Source organism: Amphiura filiformis, unplaced genomic scaffold (genome assembly GCF_039555335.1).
Source record: "Amphiura filiformis unplaced genomic scaffold, Afil_fr2py scaffold_63, whole genome shotgun sequence".
Classification (NCBI taxonomy): Eukaryota; Metazoa; Echinodermata; class Ophiuroidea; order Amphilepidida; family Amphiuridae; genus Amphiura; species Amphiura filiformis.
In genome coordinates, this window is record NW_027305527.1 from 277,843 (window position 1) to 292,543 (window position 14,701).

Sequence of the window (14,701 nt, forward strand, 5' to 3'; positions counted from 1 at the left end):
AGATGTTCAAATTCAATATCTAGCAAGTTTTGACGTTTTTTTAAACATAATTAAATAAACTCATCATTTCATCAATCCTACAAATGCATCTCTTTATGTTCAATATTTAATAATTAGTTTATGTGTCAATGTGTCAACCCTTGCTATAGGCCTACTTTGTTTGGCTAATAATTGGCAAAGACTTCGTGGATTGATATAGAATCATTAGAATGGTGTGCATGCAGTTGGAAGCAGCACCTACGCTAGTAATGCTTTGCGTATACCATATGCATGACTAATACACATGCTTATATGCATTTATGCAAGCATAAGTTGGGACTTTATTAATGTGAACAAAACACTGAACATAGTAACAAAATACAAATAATTTTTGCCAATTATAAGTTGAACAAAGTATACCTCTGCCTACTTTTGCAATAACAACTCAGTAGAACAGGCTTTGCTTGCCAGTTGCAACACCAGCACTTTTTCAGAGGGAGGGCAAAGGAGGATAAGACAACTTTTAAGGGGGTGAACTTCGACGAAAATTGTCAAAAATGGGCTAAAAAATAAAAAAAGGCCTAAAAATCTTAAATATCAGAGCAGCCAGAATTCCACAGTGGCACAATTTTTCACAGGGGACAGCTGCCTCCTTTATTCCCCCCCCCTTGGCTATGCCACGGTTGCTTATGTCTGCACATTCCAGGTGCGTTATTGTGATCCATGAAGTTTAGGTCTTGCATCTGGTCTGTGAAATCCCTCCAAATTATGAACCCACCCATCATCTATGCAGACTATGTCACACTAATAACTAATATGAAGACAAGAGAAATAAACTGTTCCTTAAAACAATAATATTCAGGAGATCAAGCAATGGGCACCTCATGGAATGTACTATTTGGTACTGCCAAGTGCAAGACAACCACAATCTGAAAATAAGAGCAGCCCTACAATGTAGTAGCCAACCAAACCTGCCCTTCTCTGAAAAACAACAGAAGTGACTGACAGTATTGACCTACATGGAATTACAGTCAGCAAAGACCTACTGTGGACTCCTGTGGTCATCAAAATGGCAAAAACAGTACAAGCCAACTTCACTTTAGCACCAAAAACACTGTGTTTAGGGGCCAAAATAGGATAAAATTGCCCACCAAATCACAAAACACACCTTCATTTGGGGCAGAAAGAGTCTGAAATTGAATTTTGTGGGCGAAAAAGTCCAGTAAAAATGGAACAAAAAATGCTTGTCCCTTAACCCCCCTAAATTGTTATGCTTCCATCATCAGGCTACAGATAGTTGCTGTATAATATCATCTGCTGCCTTGCCATAAAAAATTCCATAATAGGCAACAAAAAAAAACCCACCCTATTTTCTATCTGCAACTGCTCCCCACTTCCTTTCCTCGTAATTCTCAGTCAAAATCAATCCATAGTTGTCGCCTTATGGCTAGATGAAATAAATAAAATAAATGTAGATATTTATATAGCGCTTTATGCCGTAAACAGCCTCAAAGCGCTCTATATTTATTCCGCCGTCATTAGAATATGTCGGAACCACGTTTGCAGCCTACAGGTGGCGCAGGGTCCATCAGTACAACGACTGTGACTACCCCTAACAGCTTCACATTGCACCTTGGTGGGGTGAGGCAAGCGAGGCAAAGAGCCTTGCCCAAGGGCGCAACACGGTGGTGGGACGGGGAATCGAACCTTCGCACGTCGAGCAAGCTCTCAGATTATGAGTCCAAGGCCGTAACCACTGAGCCACCATGCCCAGATATCTGTGGTCCAAATGTAACATAATATATGGGCAATTCCAAGCGTTGCGGAATGATGCAAACTGCCTTTGTACGAATTTCTTTTTGATGCAGCAGCCAAATATGTATTAACAGCACAAGGTGAATAGCATAATGTTAAAGTATTTTTGGTTAGTGAATGATTAAGGTAGGAGAAACTTTTCCAAACCACCCTAATTTCCTAATTTGCATATGCAAAGTTAGGTGTTATGGAATGATGCACAGGGGCCATTATTTTTGCACTAAAACATTTTTGACAAACTCTGTTAGTTTAGTAATCTGAGATATTAAATTTGCCACTTAATCTAAAGCTTAGGATGTAAACTGACAATTGTCAGTATCGATTTAAAAAAAATGTGGGCATCGTCTCTTTATGCCAAATTTTCCGACACTAGGTCACGCTTGGAATGATGCAAGGAGCGTTATGGAATGATGCTGTGTGTAAAATCCCATAGAAAATGAAAAGCAGTCCATGTTTGAAAATAAAAATAAATAGATCAATAAATTTGAGTAAATTGTGTTTTATATACTTGGCTACTTATGTTAGCTGACAAATATCAATATTTATCCAAAAATATTTATCACCGATTTTTTAAATCAGATAACTTGTGTTGCATGGTCACATTTTGAAACTAAAATTATGTCAATATTTTGCTAGTCTTAAATTCTTGGAAGTGAAATTTAGCACTGGGTGTTAGCCATAGGATGTAACATAACAACTATCACCATCTATCAAGAAATAATCATCACTGTTTTTATTTTATCGTAAATTTAAAGAAAAAATCCTTGCAATCCATGAATCCTTATGGCGCTTGGAATGCATGAGGGGTTTTGTGGAGTTATGTCACTTACAATGGTTCAGGCAATGCTGAAACATCAATTACTGTAAAGATAATTCTGTGCAATGCATTTCAGAAAGTTCTAACCCAAAATTGTGAATATTTTTTTCAAAGCGGGCACATTATGAATTATGCATCATTCCATAGCGTTATGGAATGATGCAACTTTAATTGGTCGTTACACGCATAAATTAGACTTTTTGAAAATTATTTTTGGGTCATTGGATAGGGATGAATAAATTTGCTTTGCATTCTAGTTTCAATGAAAATCAACCTTATTTTAAAATTGCAGTGGTAATAAATGATACTTCTGCGTTGCGGAATGATGCTTTTAATCGTAAAATTGGTACTCAAACAATGCTGACGACGCTACATGTTATAAAATTTGAAAATTTCTGGTGTTTATATTTTGAGCTACTTATAAACTTTATATTCACATGCATAATTTGTTTCCAAAATTTTACAGTACAGAGCAGTTGCTGTGTTTTTAGTTTTGCTGCTTTTACCAGTCAAGAATATGCAAATTTATGCAAATTAGGATGTTTTTCTAACAATGGACACCATTTCCTCCTAAAAAGTATGTTTTCAGAAAATATAGCTTTTTAGCTACAATATGAGACCAAAATCACATACTTGACTTGATTTTTAAATTTTGACAATTTGGGCGAGGTTGCTTGGAATTGACCATATAACCATGATAACTGTTTATATTACATAATACTTGTGCTGCTAGATGCTGCCATGAAGCCATCTCTCTGTGTCTATACATAGGCATAAAATATTAAAATTAAATGAGTATTGCGGCACAACGACAAAGAGCCAGCTGCTGCAGCACTATCATATTATTAATGCTCTGCATGCTGGCCATGTAAGCTTCAACTTAAGTGAGTTTTGAGATATGTTCTAAAAATATAAGCTCGGAGCTATTTTAAGACCCACTGGACCAATACTAAGCTTGTTTGTACTTATTTTAATGCATTTTTCATGCTGATTCCAAATATGGTCATGAAAATTTACAATTCTGTAAAAAAAAATTGGAACTTGTCGTCTGCAGTCGACATCCGCTGGGATAGGGTTAAACTGTATTCAAATAATGGTAATGAAATTAATGAAGAGCCAATCCTATAATAGAAACACCTGGAATATGGAATATTATGGTGTAGCTTCTATGGTTACTCTAACAAGATGTTCATATGAATTTTGTGTGCATTTAGCATGCAACAAGGATACTGTAAAGATTCGCCTAATGGCGCTATGGGCTCTCTTGACATAAGTAGAATTTTATGCATAAACCTAAAAGTGCCCTCCCATAAAATTTCCACCAGCAAAATAAGGACACTGAACCTGAATTCTTGTTTTGATTTCAGAGGAGGGAGCTCTCTATTTGCACATGAAATTTACCCCCCCCCCCCCCGGGGGTCAGTACAAATGACCATACGGGGACGTGCCGCAAATATGGGTAGCATTTTCGGCCTTCTGGTATATCAATGACCCCTTTTTCAAAGCCTATTTTGGTATATGAATGAGTCCTTTTTTCAAACTTTTCTCAATTTTTTCGGAAAACAGCCCAATTTTTCCTTAATCTAGCCAAAATTTCCAAAATTTTCGGAAAATTTGTCAAAACTAATACAATTTTGGTTCAATTCTGCAGAAAATTTTGACTTTTGGTATATCAATGGGTCCAAATTTCATGAAAAATTGGTATATTTATGGGTCCACTTCCAAAATCTCAGCGGCACGTCCCTACCAAAACCAAACTTGAGTACCCCCCCTGGGTTTACCCCAAGGCAAAGGAGCCCAAGTATGTGCGCCATTAGGCGAATCTTTATGGTATACCATATTTTCATGCTCGCAGTATTTTATTATCATTTTTCCAAAGGCCAAGGAAATGTGTGCATTGTATAAACATTTCATTTAACCGGTGCGAGGTTTACTTCCAAACTGCAAATGATATACCTCAAACATATTTCAATTCACAGAATGCATAAGCTTAAAGAGATTCATGGCCAGCCACTGTGATACGGATGAGTTTGCACTTTTTCTTCTGTCCTGGGAGTTGCTTCCATAGTCATGAGAGTCTAAAAATTCACAAATAAGCACTACTTTCTTTATTCATGATTTCTAGTTATGAAACCCTCAGGAATGGCTGAGATTTGTTAAATGCTTTGCATGATTTTCATCTACACAATATAGTTCAAGCACCACAAAAGGGTCCGTTTCATTATTTTGGTCCCATCACAGATCCTGGAAAGGTCCCATTTAAGGTCACTGTTGACACCCTTTGCATAAATATGAAGACCCACCCACGATTGAAGACCCCAAACTTGTATAAAAATATTTCAGTCAAAGATGTAACAAACACTGCAGAAAAAATAGAAATAAATAAAAAACAATACAAACAAACATTACACCATCCCTTATGTCAATTCCAACTCCTCCAGCTACAGCATGGTATCTCCATAGTAACACTCATACAGCTGAGATGGTTACACCATGGTGTTACCATAGTAACACTCATAGAGCCAGGTTAACCCAGTTTGTATGAGTGAGTTTGATGAGTTGCTTCATGTGATTTTCAACTTGAGTGATCTGATGGTGACTTGATTCATCTCATTCTTTACAATTATCCAATTCTGAACACATAATGGAAATAAGTTGCAATTGTAGAGTGTGATGATTGAAATTGTGTAACATGAGTTGTTTCTCACTAACAAACTGTCGTTGACATACAACCAAATACAGTGGAAACTCTTTAATATGAAATTGTGGGGCCACAAAATTTAGTTTGTCTTATCAGGATTTTGTCTTATCCATCACATATTATATACGGATTCAGTGCCAGGGACCTGAAAATCAAGCTTGTCTTATCAGGTTTTTTGTATTATCAAAACTTGTATTAACAAGTTTCCACTGTAACATGCAGAATCCCTTCCTAAGTAGAGCAAGAAGGTACCAGAAGTGCCTTATAGGAAGATAGGCTCACCAATCTTCCCAACAACATCTATGTCCAATTGTCCAAAGTGCCAAAGAGGAACTTTCCCCTGCTGGTGCCAAATCAAACTGGGCTGAATGGAAGTGCCTCAACAGACTGAGAGCTGGTACTGGCTGATGTAAAGTGACTCGTAAGAAGTGGGGATATCTAAACAACGAAGATGTGACCTGCTTATGTGTCAAAGAAACACAAACCATGGAGCACCTTTTGCGATGTCTGTTATTGGATAAGAATAAGAAGAAGTAGAGCAAAGAATATCCATATCCTTGAATGGCTGGTTTTTTTTTCAGCAACTGCTGTGAATTCAGCAACTGTTGTGAAGAAAAAAATGAGTCACTATTAAAAAAGTCACTATCTTGAAAGCTTTTTACAATTGACTTTTAAAATTCCCTTAATCTATCGACCATTACAAGCAGTGTGTAAAGTATGGCACACCCTCAGGCCATATAGCCCGAACAAATGACTGCAGGCCTGCCAATACTCTACTCTGTACGAATACCATGAAATTTTGTCACCAAAGTCAGCAATTTACGAATTCAATGTCGGGCTCCAGTCTGCTGGGCTCAATGTTGACTTCAACATCAATCCTTGGCATTACCTACCTGTTAACCTGTTATATTATGTAAGTAGCCAAAAATAGTGTGGTTTAAAGCTACTCTCTTCAACACACTAAACAATTCTGAGTTCAGGCCCATGAAAATTGAGGGCCCATAGATTTCAAACCCAGAGCCCTAATGGCCCGTGAAGATGCCAGCATATTTAACACACTGATTACAATCATCTTATTACAGAAATTGTTTCAAAGGCAATGTGCCTATATTGCATCTGTTTTATTATTATTTATTTCTGAACTGCTTATCCACAACGAAAGCATGTGTCGTACAATACAATTTTTTTAAATGTTCTGGCCTGCCTGAATAAAAATATAATAGAATGATGACTGCAGCATATGCTTACCTACAAAACCATAACTGCGCAACAGAGAAAGAACCACGGGCCCATGACCCATTTACTCACAGACTTTTATTTCCAAGTTTTTAACAACTGGCTGCTTTACAAATGCTGCAGAGTATGATTCCAGATATATTTGTTACGTTATGTAAAATTATCATTCAACATAATGAAATGGATTTAATTTGGGACTTTCAAATGTCTCAGTCCTTAAAAATATCATAGCAGAAATAGAAATCATGTCCTGATACCGGACTAGCATTCATTTCCTCCAACTTTATTCTAATTAAAACTTGACACATACGTAAACTCTTAAGTCTGCTTGGCAAATTCAGAGCCTGTTGATGGCCCGAATAATAATATGCTATTCCATTATTGCACTCGCCTAACAAATATAGATCATATTTTTATATTAAAAGTGGGAAATCCCCTGCCAAATTCAAAAACCTATAATTGCATTTCATTAATGCAAAATCCCATGTTTTCCTTGGGGTGTTTTCCATGTTTTCCTTGTGGTGACAACAATTTCTTAGATATATGTAGCATATCATGAACCACTTCTTGGGCTCCAGACTGGAGCTTAATGGAGCAGGGTATTAGTAAACAATTTTGGATATATACCTGGTGACATGTATTCTTCCGGACCAGACATAGGTTTTCACCCAGACAATAAAATATATTACAGTCTATCTCATGATTCATTCTACCTTTATTTACATCAAAATGTCAAACTGGTTTGAGCACAAATGCTTTATGTCTGGCTCTGAGAATATAGGTTCCATTGGTCCAAATGAAATCCAGACATAATTAACAGCTAACACCATTATTTACTTCAGCCTACTATGTCTCAGTCCAAAGTCTTAGTCATGCAAGTCAGTGCAGTAACCATAAAGGGAACATGGTGAAGGCATGATCTGGGCACCTCTCAGAATAAAAAGCGATGTTCACATGCACATATGTGTTGTCCACTCTTTAAGGTATACCGTATGTAACCTAAGTTTTATATCATACCCTTAATGTTAGCTCAAACACAGTAAAGCCTCCTGTTCACCTGCCATTTTTGTATTCATGTTGACTTTATTGGTATTCATTACTCAAGTAGACTATGATGACATATAATTATATTTTCAATATCCTGATTTCAATTTCCAGCCATTTTACCATTTGCATGCTCCTGCACATGCAACTGGTTGCACCAAATTTTGCATGCCCCAGGCAGACTCTTGCACATGCCACTGATCAAAGCACAGACCCCTATCAGGTAACTCATGCAAAGCTATATATGCCTTAAAACAGAAATGGGATGGGGGACCATAGACCATTCCTCTAATTGGCAAGAATCAGCTGTAGATGGGGGGTAAATTGCCTTGAATGATATCAATAATCACGTAATATGAAAACAAGCAAATAAAATTATCCCGGTGGGTTCAGTCTTCACTGACAATGTGTACGCATGATGGTTCCAATTAGGGGTACTTTTCAAGAAATGTCCGCGGAATTTTCGAGGACAAAATTGTTCGCGATTGTTTAAATTAGGGGTGTTTTGGAGCAAAATTGTCCTTGAAATGAAAAATAGGGTGTATTTCTAGGACTTTTGTCCGCGTTTTACCGCTACAGTTTTCGTTATTGTCCTCATTTCCCCGTGAAATAGGGGGCAAATTCAAAAGTGTCCTTGAAATGGTAAAAATAGGGGTATTTATTTCGGAAAAATGTCTTCGATTCCTTGTGATAAGGGGTGAAATGAAAATGCGTCCTCAAAATGATAAAAATAGGGGAGGTATTTGGGGGCAAATTTTCCTTGATTTCGCACAAAATAGGGGGTAAAATTGCTGCAAATGTCCTTGATTCCCCGTGAAATAGGGTCATTTTCAAATCCTGGAAGCGGTCATACGTCCTACCTTTAAATACAAACTGAACCCACCGGGAAAATTATGGCCTAGTCAAGTGAGGGTAATACTTCAAATTCAAAACAGGTTGCAAGGTGTGTAACTGCCCTATATTCCCCATGCTCCGGCCATGTTATGTTTGCATCATATAAATAGCACTACATGCCACTAGGGAGGGTATATTGGGTTCATAGAGGAAGTGCATGTATTAAACACATGCGTCTCCCGGACATCACCCTACGATGCCAACTGATTGACGAACACAAGTATATAGGATGTTCTGTTTCTTAACATCAAGGTGGATCAAGACTTGTTTTGCCCACAAATATATAAAAAGAGAACTGGGAAAATAAAATTACCTCCATATCTCTTTGGATGAGAGCCAAATGGTTATAGACGTGGCCAGTTGAAGGACCTTTTATGCATCAGAACCCTAAGCTACCTGCAATACACAATCAATATCAACACATATGATTATTAAATAGTTCTTGAGCAATAAGTAATATATTTTTATGTAATGAATGAATACACAACAGAGGAAGAAAACCAATTCTTGTTAGTTTTTTTCATGACAAAGTTAGTAATCTGCACAGTCACCTGCCCAATTCACCAATGATCTCACCATCCAAGAAATTCTGACAAAGCAAGATAGCTTGAAAGTTTTGTAATTATTCATGCAAATATGATGAACTGGAATAACTTGCCATCAACTGTAAAGTTCATTTAAAGCAAAATTATACAGAATATAGAGTACAGTACCATACCAGGATCAGAATCAGATAAACAGACTTCACATTTTGACAGAAACTCTACTTACACAGAGACTCAGTCGACTTCAGTCAAATTTGAACTCAACTTTGTTTGTGTGTAAACAGGGTTGCCGTGTTTTGAAGTCAACTTCTAAAATGACGACCCGGAGCAACGTTTGTCAAATTCAAACTTGACTTTAAACTTGACTTTTGCAGTATAAACAAACAATTAGAAGTCAAGTTAACACCCCATCAACAAATAATTTCTGCTAATCCTTATTCACAATCTGAACCAGGAATCTGAATTTCATGCTGCAATTGAAGTCAACTTCTTGGAGAGCGTGGCCTAATGGTTAGGGTACTTGCCTTTAGTGCATGAGGTCCCGGGTTCGATCCTCGGCGGTGGAGATTTGCTGGGATATTGACTTGGGAAAAATATGTCTGAAATTAATTGGCAACCTCTGTAGATTAAATTCAGACTTCCGCTCTCCCCATGGTTCATCTAGAATTGGGTAAATGAATCATGAAAGTACTCCGTCCTTCGGAGGGGACGTTAAGCCATCGGTCCCGTGTACAGAGAGCCATACCTGTACATGTATCTCGCAGCCAGTTTGAAAAGAGTAGGGTGTAAACCCCTGACTGTTCCCAACCCGTCCCGGTGTTCAAATGGACCCCAATGGAAATAAGCTTCAATAGAGGCTTTCTTGGGTTATCCTGGGTCATCAAAACCTGAACAATTCAAATCATTCTCTGTGAAGACTCTACCATCCTATACTTACCAAATGATAATCACACAAGATGTATTAAGATTTTGTGTTTCACTGATATAAAACCAAATGTGACCTCACTTCAGCTACACTGTAGAATTTTTCTCATCTGAAAATTTAAAAAAAGAAATAGTAGGATGAATACGACAGTGTAATATTGTTGTGCTTTTTGCATAATGCATAATAACAGTTTACTTTAAAGGTGAACCTCATTGAAAATAAAGTTATATATCAATGGAAAGCTTATAATATCAGGATATTAAAAATAATTTTTCCGATCTTTTGATGGCCAATAAAGCTGAAAAATTAAAAAATGAATGAATTTTTGGTCTTTTTAAGGCGCCCAAAAAGCACCCAAATCAATCGTCTTTGACCTTGAGAATGCTCGTGGACGTAAGCTCAGGGTTCGTGAGTCACGTGATCCTACTCGGAAACATGTAAACAAGACTTGCTTCCTGTACTTTGCAAGCTGCCCGGCAAGTCTGATTTTCACAATAAAGCTTGAAATGAGAAGAATCTTCAAGTTGCTGATTCCTTCTATATATATTAGAAATAATAGAATTATTGTCAACACGAAAATGTTCCGTAAATTTTGACAAAATCAGTCATAACTGGCTGGGTATAACTGGGTAATTGAGTTTGAATTTCGCGCTGGGATCAATTCCATGCGCAAATGATTGCTGCTACCGTATACCGTTCATGTCATGGACTGAATAAACATGATCGAATAACAAATTAAATAGCTTGTTTGTGACATTCCCTATTCTTGATTCATTTAAAAATATCTGATTTTTAAAAATAAATCTTGTAGTAATCAAAAATTAATTTAAAAACCGCCGATTTCATCAAATCCAGCCCATAAAGGTTTCATATTATAGCGCATTGCGGTAATACATTCTCCCGGTACATTCTTTCCACACAATCACGATTGAAAGAAACAGATACTTTATTATAAAATAAATACAATTTAGGCTTAGTAGACCGTTATTTGATGGAATTCTGAAATCTGAATAAAATTAAAATATTGTCACTTGTGTCACGATTCTTTTAATGATACTACCATCAGTGTACTGAAAAAGTGAAACATTCATGTTTTATGGATTACCGAACACGGCGCGTAAATTGCTGCTTTTATGCTGAAGAAATTACAGGCAGCCGCCGATCAAGGTGGGCAAACACAGCGACTCGCCGTCTCTCCGGTAGCACAAGTTCAAGTTACGCCGTGTTTCAGCAGATTTGATCAATCGTTCCCTTATATTTGGAACATCTACAGGAATAAATTTTGCTGATGAAGTAGCAATAAGTTGGAAATATCAGAATGTGAATATCAAATCGGTCATTTTGTCTGCAAGTACAGTACGTACAGTCGCGGATACGGAACACTCGGCGACTGAGTGAGTTCTCCCGCCCATGTATGTACGAGTTAGCCTATAAGTACATGACCGGTTGTAAAGTTAAGAAATAATTAAAAATCCATTACATGTACTTTATTCTATTCCTTCATTTTCTCATTGTGATAAGTTCATCTCAACTTGGTGTGACGATCTGAACTGGTAGCACTAGCAGTTATTTTTTGCAATCTGTTTTCATTCCGGTTCTTCGGTGAATCTTCGCTCTTCGTGCTTTACTGTAATATTCCCTGCATATCGTGGATGGCTTGGCCTATCCCAAATCACCCGGCCAGCACTTTTCCCATTTTTTAATCCACACACTTTATTCAGGAACTTCATTCTTGATTTGATCATGATGTTTCTTTCATGTTATTCTTATTTTATTGAAGATATTTTTCATGTAAAGTAAGTTGGCAATGACTGAGTTCGTGCATTGGCCCGATGCATGCCACAGTAATGCATGGACATTGTGTTTACAATCAAACCCGGAAGTAACTGTGTGTCCCCGTGTTGACGTCATCATCGAAAGCGCCCAATTTGAACGATTTCGTTTTGTAATTTAGGGGGGGGTGCTAATATCCAATCTTTGCATGGAGATTATGTCTATACTGGTGCGTTAGGCAAATAAAAAATATTCTTTTCTGCTTCCTGGCATCATAAGCTTTCCATTGATATATAACTTTATTTTCAATGAGGTTCACCTTTAAACTACAAAATATATGCTTTGAGGATAATACGTTTTCATCATTGTAAATCTTGCTTACACTCTTTACAGGCAGGCATTAATATAATTTACGATTTTAAACTTTTGATCTCAACACAAGATTAGAAACCAATCATCACTCAACTGTGAGGGGGGGGGGGCAATACCAGTTACCAAGAGAGTACAACAAAGTGTTGGGATCAAGTGTCCAAAAGATCACTGATCCAAACTGCCAGTTTCCTGATAAGGTTGATGAAGGTTGAAGTTACAACTAAAAATTTGAGGTACGTTTAATCTTGTATTGAGATTAAAAGTTTAAAATCCTAAATTATGATGTCTATCAACTAAGAAACATTTTCATACTAGGCATTAATATAGCGATGGAATCTCAACATTCAAATGAAAACTTTTATTGGATCAGATATTGAATCACACATAATTTTATAGGTGACAGTCTTTCTGCAATTCTGAATTAGAACATGGAGGTACATGACATGGAAAACATCAATGTAACTCGATCCATAATGCAAATAATGGGGTTAAGAGTAGTAAGGACTGCCTAGTTTAGCATCAGATTGTAGCATGAGATGAGAATAAAGCAGTGACATAGTATTGAAGCACACAAGTACTTCTCAAAGACACCATTGGCTTTCAACATCAAGGCCTGCGATGAAGGCTTATGTTGACACCCAGTGGCCTCTTTCATTCCAGCTAATTTGTTTAAGCGTTAGGCTAAATGTTATGCAAGATCAGGAATATATCCAAACTTTTGTGGTTTCAGAAGCAAACCACAACATATAGGATTTGGTCATGTTAACACTCATTGCATTGCATTGCTATCTATTTATTGCATATAGCCACCTGGCAGGAAGGCCAAATTCTATGTTTCTCTGTGTCTCATTCATCTGAATCATCTCACCATCACCTTCCTTTATAGCAGTCTACTCCTTCATTCTTTTTTTTTTTTTTTTTCTCCGCAGTTTAAAAAAATATCTTTAAGGCTAAAAAATATCTGTAAGGTGCATTTCTCGCAGGTGGCCCAAAAACTAAAATGTTAAATGTGTTTTTGGTTTTTTTATCTTCATTTTTTTCTCCATTTTTAGAGTTAAGATTTATGGCAAGATATGCCTCAAATCACAAATATTTAATGTCAAATCAGTGTAGAGTAGGTATGATATGAATGTTCTAAATTCTTAATTGATATTCACAGGATTTATTGATTTCATATTGCTTGTAAGAAACAAAAAAAAAAGAGTACTTTGAAAAATGAAATTAGAAAACATTATTGTGTCTTGTCTCAAGTTCAGGAATGCTGTCAGTGTGTTTATGCAGTTGTACTGGTATTGGGGCACTGTATGCATCTAAACTGCATCATCCAACATGGTGTTGCTTTCAACTTGAGATGAGACACACTAGAATTAGTTGTGGCCCTCATGACAATTGAATACCTGAGTTGAAGAAGGGCCCAACTCCATCAAAACTGTTTTTGAGATATTAAGAAAAAACTTAATATTTGGAAAAGTTTTATAGACAGAATGTTTTCATCTTCAGGGGACCTTTAATACACGAACATACAATATTACATACATTCGAAATTATATGTTTCCATGGCAACGGTACAGGTCTTAATACAAGCTGGAGTTGGGCCCTTCTTCCACTAATACTGAAAGTGCCAGTTCCGTGTTATAAATAGCTACAGAAATTAGGTAATCACCATTAAATGCACAAGTAGAACTCATGTAATATGAGCAAGAAAGTTTATAGTAGTGAAAAGCAGATTTCATGTATGAACAAAATTCCTCTTTAACCCTATATTAATTTTTTTTGTGGAAGAAGGGCCCAACTCCATGGAGTTGGGCCTTTCTTCCATGAAAACCATGATTAAGTGTACATGGAAGACTATTTAGAGAGTCAATTTTGGCTCCTCTTTCACACACAAGGAAGAACAGTCTGCTGGCAATAAAATACTGGGTCTAACTCATTTTTGTAAAAAATTGGAGTTGGGCCCTTCTTCCACTCAGGTATTCAATTGTAAGGGATTCAAATTTGTTGATGAGTGTCACAGATACTCTTAAGGACATAAGAGATCTCCCTCCTCTGAAAATGTTAACTAGAATTAAGGGCCCATGCCCTTATATTCTAGTGGCATTTTTACAGGAGGGCACTTTAAGTTTGTGCCTAAAATTTCAGTTATGTCAAGGATGCCCATATGCACCATTCTTTATGGTATGCAATAATACTGAAGAGTTAACATATCTCACTCCTGCTTTTTCTGTTTGCAGCAAATTATTCTTTCACATGAATTAAAAGTGCTAATAGCATAACAAATCTAACACAATCTTCCTAGAAGTAACACTAAAAATAACCTTTTATCAAAGGCAATAACTTCCTTTCCTGATATATAGCCACACATTTCACCGTATTAACACTTCTATTAGGAAGCTTATCATGCTTATAGACGTCAATGACCGTATGTTTACTGGGGTTTATATTGACAAGTAAAACTATGCTCAAACTTAAACTTGACTAATATCTTAATGCGGTCAATATCACATTTGTTTAATTGAATTACAAATCATGGAAGCACCTGGACACATAATTAATTTTGACATGATACTTTTGCATTTATTGTCTTTGTGGTATAGCCATGA